The sequence below is a fragment of the Phyllobates terribilis genome, unplaced genomic scaffold (genome assembly GCF_046119375.1).
Source record: "Phyllobates terribilis strain yellow unplaced genomic scaffold, ASM4611937v1 Scaffold_8__6_contigs__length_399053987, whole genome shotgun sequence".
NCBI classification, from domain to species: Eukaryota; Metazoa; Chordata; class Amphibia; order Anura; family Dendrobatidae; genus Phyllobates; species Phyllobates terribilis.
This window is the reverse complement of record NW_027362768.1, coordinates 167,391,827-167,403,957: the sequence shown is the minus strand read 5'-3', so window position 1 is coordinate 167,403,957 and position 12,131 is coordinate 167,391,827.

The window sequence follows — 12,131 nt, the reverse complement described above, 5'->3', positions numbered from 1 at the left end:
TAATTTTTATCTGCATCTAGATCTGAAAAAATATTTTGGCTTCGGCTTGTAGCAGTGTGTGGGACTTGTTCTATTAGTCCATCTATACTTTCCTCCACCAGATTGCAAATTCAAAATAATTTTTAACTGCATCTAGCTCTGAAAAAATATTTTGGCTTGGCTTGTAGCAGTGTGTGGGACATGTTCTATTAGTCCATCTATACTAACCTCCAAAAGGTTGCAAATTCAAAATAATTTTTATCTGCATCTAGCTCTGAAAAAATATTTTGGCTTGGGCTTGTAGCAGTGTGTGGGACTTGTTCTATTAGTCCATCTATAGTAACCTCCACCAGGTTGCAAATTCAAAATAATTTTTATCTGCATCTAGATCTGAAAAAATATTTTGGCTTTGGCTTGTAGCAGTGTGTGGGACTTGTTCTATTAGTCCATCTATACCATCCTCCATCAGGTTGGAAATTCAAAATAATTTTTATCTGCAGCTAGCTTTGAAAAAATATTTTGGCTTCGGCTTGTAGCAGTGTGTGGGACTTGTTCTATTAGTGGATCTATACTAACCTCCACCAGGTTGCAAATTCAAAATAATTTTTACCTGCATCTGGCTCTGAAAAAATATTTTGGCTTCGGCTTGTAGCAGTGTGTGGGACTTGTTCTATTAGTCCATCTATACTAACCTCCACCAGGTTGCAAATTCAAAATAATTTTTATCTGCATCTAGCTCTGAAAAAATATTTTGGCTTCGGATTGTAGCAGTGTGTGGGACTTCTTCTATTAGTGCATCTATACTATCCTCCACCAGGTTGCAAATTCAAAATAATTTTTATCTGCATCTAGCTCTGAAAAAATATTTTGGCTTCAGCTTGTAGCAGGGTGTGGGACTTGTTCTATTAGTCCATCTATACTAACCTCCACCAGGTTGCAAATTCAAAATATTTTTTATCTGCATGTAGCTCTGAAAAAATATTTTGGCATTGGCTTGTAGCAGTGTGTGGGACTTGTTCTATTAGTCCATCTATACTAACCTCCACCAGGCTGCAAATTCTTAATAAATTTTACCTGCATCTAGTGCTGAAAAAATATTTTGGCTTCTGCTTAAAGCAGTGTGTGGGACTTGTTCTAGTAGTCCATCCATACTAACCTCTACCATGTTGCAAATTCAAAATAATTTTTATCTGCATCTAGCTCTGAAAAAATATTTTGGCTTCGGCTTGTAGCAGTGTGTGGGACTTCTTCTATTAGTGCATCTATACTATCCTCCACCAGGTTGCAAATTCAAAATAATTTTTATCTGCATCTAGCTCTGAAAAAATATTTTGGCTTCAGCTTGTAGCAGTGTGTGGGACTTGTTCTATTAGTCCATCTATACTAACCTCCACCAGGTTGCAAATTCAAAATATTTTTTATCTGCATGTAGCTCTGAAAAAATATTTTGGCATTGGCTTGTAGCAGTGTGTGGGACTTGTTCTATTAGTCCATCTATACTAACCTCCACCAGGCTGCAAATTCTTAATAAATTTTACCTACATCTAGTGCTGAAAAAATATTTTGGCTTCTGCTTAAAGCAGTGTGTGGGACTTGTTCTAGTAGTCCATCCATACTAACCTCTACCATGTTGCAAATTCAAAATAATTTTTATCTGCATCTAGCTCTGAAAAAATATTTTGGCTTCGGCTTGAAGCAGTGTGTGGGACTTGTTCTATTAGTCCATCTATACTAACCTCTACCAGGTTGCAAATTCAAAATAATTTTTATCTGCATCTAGCTCTGAAAAAATATTTTGGCTTCGGCTTGAAGCAGTGTGTGGGACTTGTTCTATTAGTCCATCTATACTAACCTCTACCAGGTTGCAAATTCAAAATAATTTTTATCTGCATCTAGATCTGAAAAAATATTTTGGCTTCGGCTTGTAGCAGTGTGTGGGACTTGTTCTATTAGTCCATCTATACTTTCCTCCACCAGGTTGCAACTTCAAAATAATTTTTAACTGCATCTAGCTCTGAAAAAATATTTTAGCTTGGCTTGTAGCATTGTGTGGGACATGTTCTATTAGTCCATCTATACTAACCTCCACAAGGTTGCAGATTCAAAATAATTTTTATCTGCATCTAGCTCTGAAAAAATATTTTGGCTTGGGCTTGTAGCAGTGTGTGGGACTTGTTCTATTAGTCCATCTATAGTAACCTCCACCAGGTTGCAAATTCAAAATAATTTTTATCTGCATCTAGCTCTGAAAAAATATTTTGGCTTGGCTTGTAGCAGTGTGTGGGACATGTTCTATTAGTCCATCTATACTAACCTCCACCAGGCTGCAAATTCTTAATAATTTTTACCTGCATCTAGCTCTGAAAAAATATTTTGGCTTCTGCTTGAAGCAGTGTGTGGGACTTGTTCTAGTAGTCCATCCATACTAACCTCTACCATGTTACAAATTCAAAATAATTTTTATCTGCATCTAGCTCTGAAAAAATATTTTGGCTTCGGCTTGAAGCAGTGTGTGGGACTTGTTCTATTAGTCCATCTATACTAACCTCTACCAGGTTGCAAATTCAAAATAATTTTTATCTGCATCTAGCTCTGAAAAAATATTTTGGCTTCGGCTTGAAGCAGTGTGTGGGACTTGTTCTATTAGTCCATCTATACTAACCTCTACCAGGTTGCAAATTCAAAATAATTTTTATCTGCATCTAGATCTGAAAAAATATTTTGGCTTCGGCTTGTAGCAGTGTGTGGGACTTGTTCTATTAGTCCATCTATACTTTCCTCCACCAGGTTGCAAATTCAAATTAATTTTTAACTGCATCTAGCTCTGAAAAAATATTTTGGCTTGGCTTGTAGCAGTGTGTGGGACATGTTCTATTAGTCCATCTATACTAACCTCCACAAGGTTGCAAATTCAAAATAATTTTTATCTGCATCTAGCTGTGAAAAAATATTTTGGCTTGGGCTTGTAGCAGTGTGTGGGACTTGTTCTATTAGTTCATCTATAGTAACCTCCACCAGGTTGCAAATTCAAAATAATTTTTATCTGCATCTAGATCTGAAAAAATATTTTGGCTTGGGCTTGTAGCAGTGTGTGGGACTTGTTCTATTAGTCCATCTATACCATCCTCCATCAGGTTGCAAATTCAAAATAATTTTTATCTGCATCTAGCTTTGAAAAAATATTTTGGCTTCGGCTTGTAGCAGTGTGTGGGACTTGTTCTATTAGTCCATCTATACTAACCTCCACCAGGTTGCAAATTCAAAATAATTTTTACCTGCATCTAGCTCTGAAAAAATATTTTGGCTTCGGCTTGTAGCAGTGTGTGGGACTTGTTCTATTAGTCCATCTATACTAACCTCCACCAGGTTGCAAATTCAAAATAATTTTTATCTGCTTCTAGCTCTGAAAAAATATTTTGGCTTCGGCTTGTAGCAGTGTGTGGGACTTCTTCTATTAGTGCATCTATACTATCCTCCACCAGGTTGCAAATTCAAAATAATTTTTATCTGCATCTAGCACTGAAAAAATATTTTGGCTTCAGCTTGTAGCAGTGTGTGGGACTTGTTCTATTAGTCCATCTATACTAACCTCCACCAGGTTGCAAATTCAAAATATTTTTTATCTGCATGTAGCTCTGAAAAAATATTTTGGCATTGGCTTGTAGCAGTGTGTGGGACTTGTTCTATTAGTCCATCTATACTAACCTCTACCAGGTTGCAAATTCAAAATAATTTTTATCTGCATCTAGCTCTGAAAAAATATTTTGGCTTCGGCTTGAAGCAGTGTGTGGGACTTGTTCTATTAGTCCATCTATACTAACCTCTACCAGGTTGCAAATTCAAAATAATTTTTATCTGCATCTAGATCTGAAAAAATATTTTGGCTTCGGCTTGTAGCAGTTTGTGGGACTTGTTCTATTAGTCCATCTATACTTTCCTCCACCAGGTTGCAAATTCAAAATAATTTTTAACTGCATCTATCTCTGAAAAAATATTTTGGCTTGGGCTTGTAGCAGTGTGTGGGACTTGTTCTATTAGTTCATCTATAGTAACCTCCACCAGGTTGCAAATTCAAAATAATTTTTATCTGCATCTAGATCTGAAAAAATATTTTGGCTTGGGCTTGTAGCAGTGTGTGGGACTTGTTCTATTAGTCCATCTATACCATCCTCCATCAGGTTGCAAATTCAAAATAATTTTTATCTGCATCTAGCTTTGAAAAAATATTTTGGCTTCGGCTTGTAGCAGTGTGTGGGACTTGTTCTATTAGTCCATCTATACTAACCTCCACCAGGTTGCAAATTCAAAATAATTTTTACCTGCATCTAGCTCTGAAAAAATATTTTGGCTTCGGCTTGTAGCAGTGTGTGGGACTTGTTCTATTAGTCCATCTATACTAACCTCCACCAGTTTGCAAATTCAAAATAATTTTTATCTGCATCTAGCTCTGAAAAAATATTTTGGCTTCGGCTTGTAGCAGTGTGTGGGACTTCTTCTATTAGTGAATCTATACTATCCTCCACCAGGTTGCAAATTCAAAATAATTTTTATCTGCATCTAGCACTGAAAAAATATTTTGGCTTCAGCTTGTAGCAGTGTGTGGGACTTGTTCTTTTAGTCCATCTATACTAACCTCCACCAGGTTGCAAATTCAAAATATTTTTTATCTGCATGTAGCTCTGAAAAAATATTTTGGCATTGGCTTGTAGCAGTGTGTGGGACTTGTTCTATTAGTCCATCTATACTAACCTCTACCAGGTTGCAAATTCAAAATAATTTTTATCTGCATCTAGCTCTGAAAAAATATTTCGGCTTCGGCTTGAAGCAGTGTGTGGGACTTGTTCTATTAGTCCATCTATACTAACCTCTACCAGGTTGCAAATTCAAAATAATTTTTATCTGCATCTAGATCTGAAAAAATATTTTGGCTTCGGCTTGTAGCAGTGTGTGGGACTTGTTCTATTAGTCCATCTATACTTTCCTCCACCAGGTTGCAAATTCAAAATAATTTTTAACTGCATCTATCTCTGAAAAAATATTTTGGCTTGGCTTGTAGCAGTGTGTGGGACATGTTCTATTAGTCCATCTATACTAACTTCCACAAGGTTGCAAATTCAATATAATTTTTATCTGCATCTAGCTCTGAAAAAATATTTTGGCTTGGGCTTGTAGCATTGTGTGGGACTTGTTCTATTAGTCCATCTATAGTAACCTCCACCAGGTTGCAAATTCAAAATAATTTTTATCTGCATCTAGCTCTGAAAAAATATTTTGGCTTCGGCTTGTAGCAGTGGGTGGGACTTGTTCTATTAGTCCATCTATACTAACCTCCACCAGGTTGCAAATTCAAAATAATTTTTATCTGTATCTAGATCTGAAAAAATATTTTGGCTTCGGCTTGTAGCAGTGTGTGGGACTTGTTCTATTAGTCCATCTATACTTTCCTCCACCAGGTTGCAAATTCAAAATAATTTTTAACTGCATCTAGCTCTGAAAAAATATTTCTCTTGGCTTGTAGCAGTGTGTGGGACATGTTCTATTAGTCAATCTATAGTAACCTCCACCAGGTTGCAAATTCAAAATAATTTTTATCTGCATCTAGCTCTGAAAAAATATTTTGGCTTCGGCTTGTAGCAGTGGGTGGGACTTGTTCTATTAGTCCATCTATACTAACCTCCACCAGGTTGCAAATTCAAAATAATTTTTATCTGTATCTAGCTGTGAAAAAATATTTTGGCTTCGGCTTGTAGCAGTGTGTGGGACTTGTTCTATTAGTCTATCTATACTAACCTCCACCAGGTTGCAAATTCAAAATAATTTTTATCTGCATCTAGCTCTGAAAAAATATTTTGGCTTCGGCTTGAAGCAGTGTGTGGGACTTGTTCTATTAGTCCATCTATACTAACCTCCAACAGGTTGCAAATTCAAAATAATTTTTATCTGCATCTAGCTCTGAAAAAATATTTTGGCTTCGGCTTGAAGCAGTGTGTGGGACTTGTTCTATTAGTCCATCTATACTAATCTCTATCAGGTTGGAAATTCAAAATAATTTTTATGTGCATCTAGATCTGAAAAAATATTTTTACTTCGGCTTGTAGCAGTGTGTGGGACTTGTTCTATTAGTCCATCTATGCTAACCTCCACAAGGTTGCAAATTCAAAATAATTTTTATCTGCATCTAGCTCTGAAAAAATATTTTGGCTTGGGCTTGTAGCAGTGTGTGGGACTTGTTCTATTAGTCCATCTATAGTAACCTCCACCAGGTTGCAAATTCAAAATAATTTTTATCTGCATCTTGCTCTGAAAAAATATTTTGGCTTCGGCTTGTAGCAGTGTATGGGACTTGTTCTATTAGTCCATCTATACTAACCTCCACCAGGTTTCAAATTCAAAATAATTTTTATCTGCATCTAGCTGTAAAAAAATATTTTGGCTGAGGCTTGTAGCAGTGTGTGGGACTTGTTCTATTAGTCCATCTATACTAACCTCCAACAGGTTGCAAATTCAAAATAATTTTTATCTGCATCTATCTCTGAAAAAATATTTTGGCTTGGGCTTGTAGCAGTGTGATGGACTTGTACTATTAGTCCATCTATACTAACCTCCACCAGGTTGCCAATTCAAAATAATTTTTATCTGCATCTAGCTGTGAAAAAATATTTTGGCTTCGGCTTGTAGCAGTGTGTGGGACTTGTTCTATTAGTCTATCTATACTAACCTCTACCAGGTTGCAAATTCAAAATAATTTTTATCTGCATCTAGCTCTGAAAAAATTTTTTGGCTTCAGCTTGTAGCAGTGTGTGTGACTTGTTCTATTAGTCCATCTATACTAACCTCCACCAGGTTGCAAATTCAAAATAATTTTTATCTGCATCTAGCTCTCTGAAAAAATATTTTGGCTTTGGCTTGTAGCAGTGTGTGGGACTTGTTCTATTAGTCCATCTATACTATCCTTCACCAGGTTGCAAATTCAAAATAATTTTTATCTGCATCTAGCTCTGAAAAAATATTTTGGCTTCAGCTTGTAGCAGTGAGTGAGACTTGTTCTATTAGTCCATCTATACTAACCTCCACCAGGTTGCAAATTCAAAATAATTTTTATCTGCATGTAGCTCTGAAAAAATATTTTGGCATTGGCTTGTAGCAGTGTGTGGAACTTGTTCTATTAGTCCATCTATACTAACCTTCACCAGGTTGCAAATTCAAAATAATTTTTATCTGCATTAAGCTCTGAAAAAATATTTTGGCTTGGCTTCTAGCAGTGTGTGGGACTTGTTCTCTTAGTCCATCTATTCTAACCTCCACCAGGTTGCAAATTCAAAATAATTTTTATCTGCATCTAGCTCTGAAAAAATATTTTGGCTTCGGCTTGTAGCTGTGTGTGGGACTTGTTCTATTAGTCCATCTATACTAACCTCCACCAGGTTGCAAATTCAAAATAATTTTTATCTGCACCTAGCTCTGAAAAAATATTTTGGCTTTGGCTTGTAGCAGTGTGTGGGACTTGTTCTATTAGTCCATCTATACTAACCTTCACCAGGTTGCAAATTCAAAATAAGATTTATCTGCATTAAGCTCTGAAAAAATATTTTGGCTCGGCTTCTATCAGTGTGTGGGACTTGTTCTCTTAGTCCATCTATACTAACCTCCACCAGGTTGCAAATTCAAAATAATTTTTATCTGCATCTAGCTCTAAAAAAATATTTTGGCTTCGGCTTGTAGCAGTGTGTGGGACTTGTTCTATAAGTTTATCTATACTAACCTGCAGCAGGTTGCAAATTCAAAATAATTTTTATCTGCATCTAGCTCTGAAAAAATATTTTGGCTTCGGCTTGTAGCAGTGTGTGGGACTTGTTCTATTAGCCATCTATACCAATCTCCACTAGGTTGCAAATTCAAAATAATTTTTATCTGCATCTAGCTCTGAAGAAATATTTGGGCTTGGGCTTGTAGCAGTGGGTGGGACTTGTTCTATTCGTCCATCTAAACTAACCTCCACCAGGTTGCAAATTCAAAATAATTTTTATCTTCACCTAGCTCTGAAAAAATATTTTGGCTTTGGCTTGTAGCAGTGTGTGGGACTTGTTCTATTAGTCCATCTATACTATCCTCCACCAGGTTGCAAATTCAAAATAATTTTTATCTGCATCTAGCTCTGAAAAAATATTTTGGCTTCGGCTTGTAGCAGTGGGTGGGACTTGTTCTATTAGTCCATCTATACTAACCTCCACCAGGTTGCAAATTCAAAATAATTTTTATCTGTATCTAGCTGTGAAAAAATATTTTGGCTTCGACTTGTAGCAGTGTGTGGGACTTGTTCTATTAGTCTATCTATACTAACCTCCACCAGGTTGCAAATTCAAAATAATTTTTATCTGCATCTAGCTCTGAAAAAATATTTTGGCTTCGCCTTGAAGCAGTGTGTGGGACTTGTTCTATTAGTCCATCTATACTAACCTCCAACAGGTTGCAAATTCAAAATAATTTTTATCTGCATCTAGCTCTGAAAAAATATTTTGGCTTCGGGTTGAAGCAGTGTGTGGGACTTGTTCTATTAGTCCATCTATACTAATCTCTACCAGGTTGCAAATTCAAAATAATTTTTATGTGCATCTAGATCTGAAAAAATATTTTTACTTCGGCTTGTAGCAGTGTGTGGGACTTGTTCTATTAGTCCATCTATACTTTCCTCCACCAGGTTGCAAATTCAAAATAATTTTTATCTGCATCTAGCTCTGAAAAAAATATTTTGGATTGGGCACATAGCAGTGGGTGGGACTTGTTTTATTAGTCCATCTATACTAACCTACACCAGGTTGTAAATTCAAAATAATTTTTATCTGCATCTAGCTCTGAAAAAATATTTTGGCTTCGGCTTGTAACAGTTTGTGGGACTTGTTCTATTAGTCCATCTATACTAACCTCCACCAGGTTGCAAATTCAAAATAATTTTTATCTGCATCTAGCTCTGAAAAAATATTTTGGCTTCGGCTTGTAGCAGTGTGTGGGACTTTTTCTATTAGTCCATCTATACTAACCTCCACCAGGTTGAAAATTCAAAATAATTTTTATCTGCATCTAGCTCCGAAAAAAATTTTCGGCTTCGGCTTGTAGCACTTTGTGGGACTTGTTCTATTAGTCCATCTATACTAACCTCCACCAGGTTGCAAATTCAAAATAATTTTTATCTGCATTTAGCTCTGAAAAAATATTTTGGCTTGGCTTCTAGCAGTGTGTGGGACTAGTTCTATTAGTCCATCTATACTAACCTCCACCAGGTTGCAAATTCAAAATAATTTTTATCTGCATCTAGCTCTGAAAAAATATTTTGGCTTGGGCTTGTAGCAGTGTGTGGGACTTGTTCTATTAGTCCATCTATACTAACCTCCACCAGGTTGCAAATTCAAAATAATTTTTATCTGCATCTAGCTCTGAAAAAATATTTTGGCTTGGGCTTGTAGCAGTGTGTGGGACTTGTTCTATTAGGCCATCTATACTAACCTCCACCAGGTTGCAAATTCAAAATAATTTTTATCTGCATCTAGCTCTGAAAAAATATTTTGCATATGGCTTGTAGCAGTGTGTGGGACTTGTTATATTAGTCCATCTATACTAACCTCCACAAAGTTGCAAATTCAAAATAATTTTTATCTGCATCTAGCTCTCAAAAAATATTTTGGCTTCGGCTTGTAGCAGTGTGTGGGACTTGTTCTATTAGTCCATCTATACTAACCTCCACCCGGTTGCAAATTCAAAATAATTTTTGTCTGCATCTAGCTCCGAAAAAATATTTCGGCTTCGGCTTGTAGCAGTGTGTGGGACTTGTTCTATTAGTCCATCTATACTAACATCCACCAGGTTGCAAATTCAAAATAATTTTTATCTGCATTTAGCTCTGAAAAAGTCTTTTGGCTTGGCTTCTAGCAGTGTGTGGGACTAGTTCTATTAGGCCATCTATACTAACCTCCACCAGGTTGCATATTCAAAATAATTTTTATCTTCATCTAGCTCAGAAAAAATATTTTGGCTTCGGCTTGTAGCAGTGTGTGGGACTTGTTCTATTAGTCCATCTATACTAACCTCCACCAGGTTGCAAATTCAAAATAATTTTTATCTGCATTTAGCTCTGAAAAAATATTTTGGCTTTGGCTTGTAGCAGTGTGTGGGACTTGTTCTATTAGTCCATCTATACTTAAATCCACCAGGCTGCAAATTCAAAATAATTTTTATCTGCATCTAGCTCTGAAAAAATATTTTGGATACGTCTTGTAGCAGTGTGTGGGACTTGTTATATTAGTCCATCTATACTAACCTCCACCAAGTTGCAAATTCAAAATAATTTTTATCTGCATCTAGCTCTGAAAAAATATTTCGGCTTCTGCTTGTAGCAGTGTGTGGGATTTGTTCTATTAGTCCATCTATACTAACCTCCACCAGGTTGAAAATTCAAAATAATTTTTATCTGCATCTAGCTCTGAAAAAATATTTTAGCTTGGGCTTGGCTTGTAGCAGTTTGTGGGACTTGTTCTTTTAGTCCATCTATACTAACCTCCACCAGGTTACAAACTCAAAATAATTTTTATCTGCATCTAGCTCTGAAAAAATATTTTGGCTTCGGCTTATAGCAGTGTGTGGGACTTGTTCTATTAGTCCATCTACACTAATCTCCATCAGGTTGCAAATTCAAAATAATTTTTATCTAGATCTAGCTCTGAAAAAATATTTTGGCTTGGGCTTGTAGCAGTGGGTTGGACTTGTTTTATTAGTCCATCTATACTAACCTCCACCAGGTTGTAAATTCAAAATAATTTTTATCTGTATCTAGCTCTGAAAAAATATTTTGGCTTCGGCTTGTAGCAGTGTGTGGGTCTTGTTCTATTAGTCCATCTATACTAACCTCCACCAGGTTGCAAATTCAAAATAATTTTTATCTGCATCTAGCTCTGAAAAAATATTTTGGCTTGGGCTTTTAGCAGTGTGTGGGACTTGTTCTTTTAGTCCATCTATACTAACCTCCACCAGGTTGCAAATTCAAAATAATTTTTATCCTCATCTAGCTCTAAAAAAATATTTTGGCTTCGTCTTATTGCAGAGTGTGGGACTTGTTCTATTAGTCCATCTATACTAATCTCCACCAGGTTGCAAATTCAAAATAATTTTTATCTGCATCTAGCTCTGAAAAAATATTTTGGCTTGGGCTTGTAGCAGTGTGTGGGACTTGTTCTATTAGTCCATCTATACTAACCTCCACCAGGTTGCAAATTCAAAATAATATTTATCTGCATCTAGCTCTGAAAAAATATTTTGGCTTCGGCTTGTAGCAGTGTGTGGGACTTGTTCTATTAGCCCATCTATACTAACCTCCACCAGGTTGCAAATTCAAAATAATTTTTATCTGCATCTAGCTCTGAAAAAATATTTTAGCTTCGGCTTGTAGCAGTGTGTGGGGCTTGTTCTATTAGTCCATCTATACTAACCTCCACCAGGTTGGAAATTCAAAATAATTTTTATCTGCATCTAGCTCTGAAAAAATATTTTGGCTTCGGCTTGTAGCAGTTTGTGGGACTTGTTCTATTAGTCCATCTATTCTAACCTCCACCAGGTTGCAAATTCAAAATAATTTTTATCTGCATCTAGCTCTGAAAAAATATTTTGGCTTCGGCTTGTAGCAGTGTGTGGGACTTGTTCTATTAGTCCATCTATACTAACCTCCACCAGGTTGCAAATTCAAAATAATTTTTATCTGCATCTAGCTCTGAAAAAATATTTTGGCTTTGGCTTGCAGCAGTGTGTGGGACTTGTTCAATTATTCCATTTATACTAACCTCCACCATGTTGCAAATTCAAAATAATTTTTATCTGCATCTAGCTCTGAAAAAATATTTTGGCTTCGGCTTGTAGCAGTGTGTGGGACTTGTTCTATTAGTCCATGTATACTAACCTCCACCAGGTTGCAAATTCAAAATAATATTTATCTGCATCTAGCTCTGAAAAAATATTTTGACTTTGGCTTGTAGCAGTGTGTGGGACTTGTTCTATTAGCCCATCTATACTAACCTCCACCAGGTTGCAAATTCAAAATAATTTTTATCTGCATCTAGCTCCGAAAAAATACTTTAGCTTCGGCTTTTAGCAGTGTGTGGGCCTTGTTC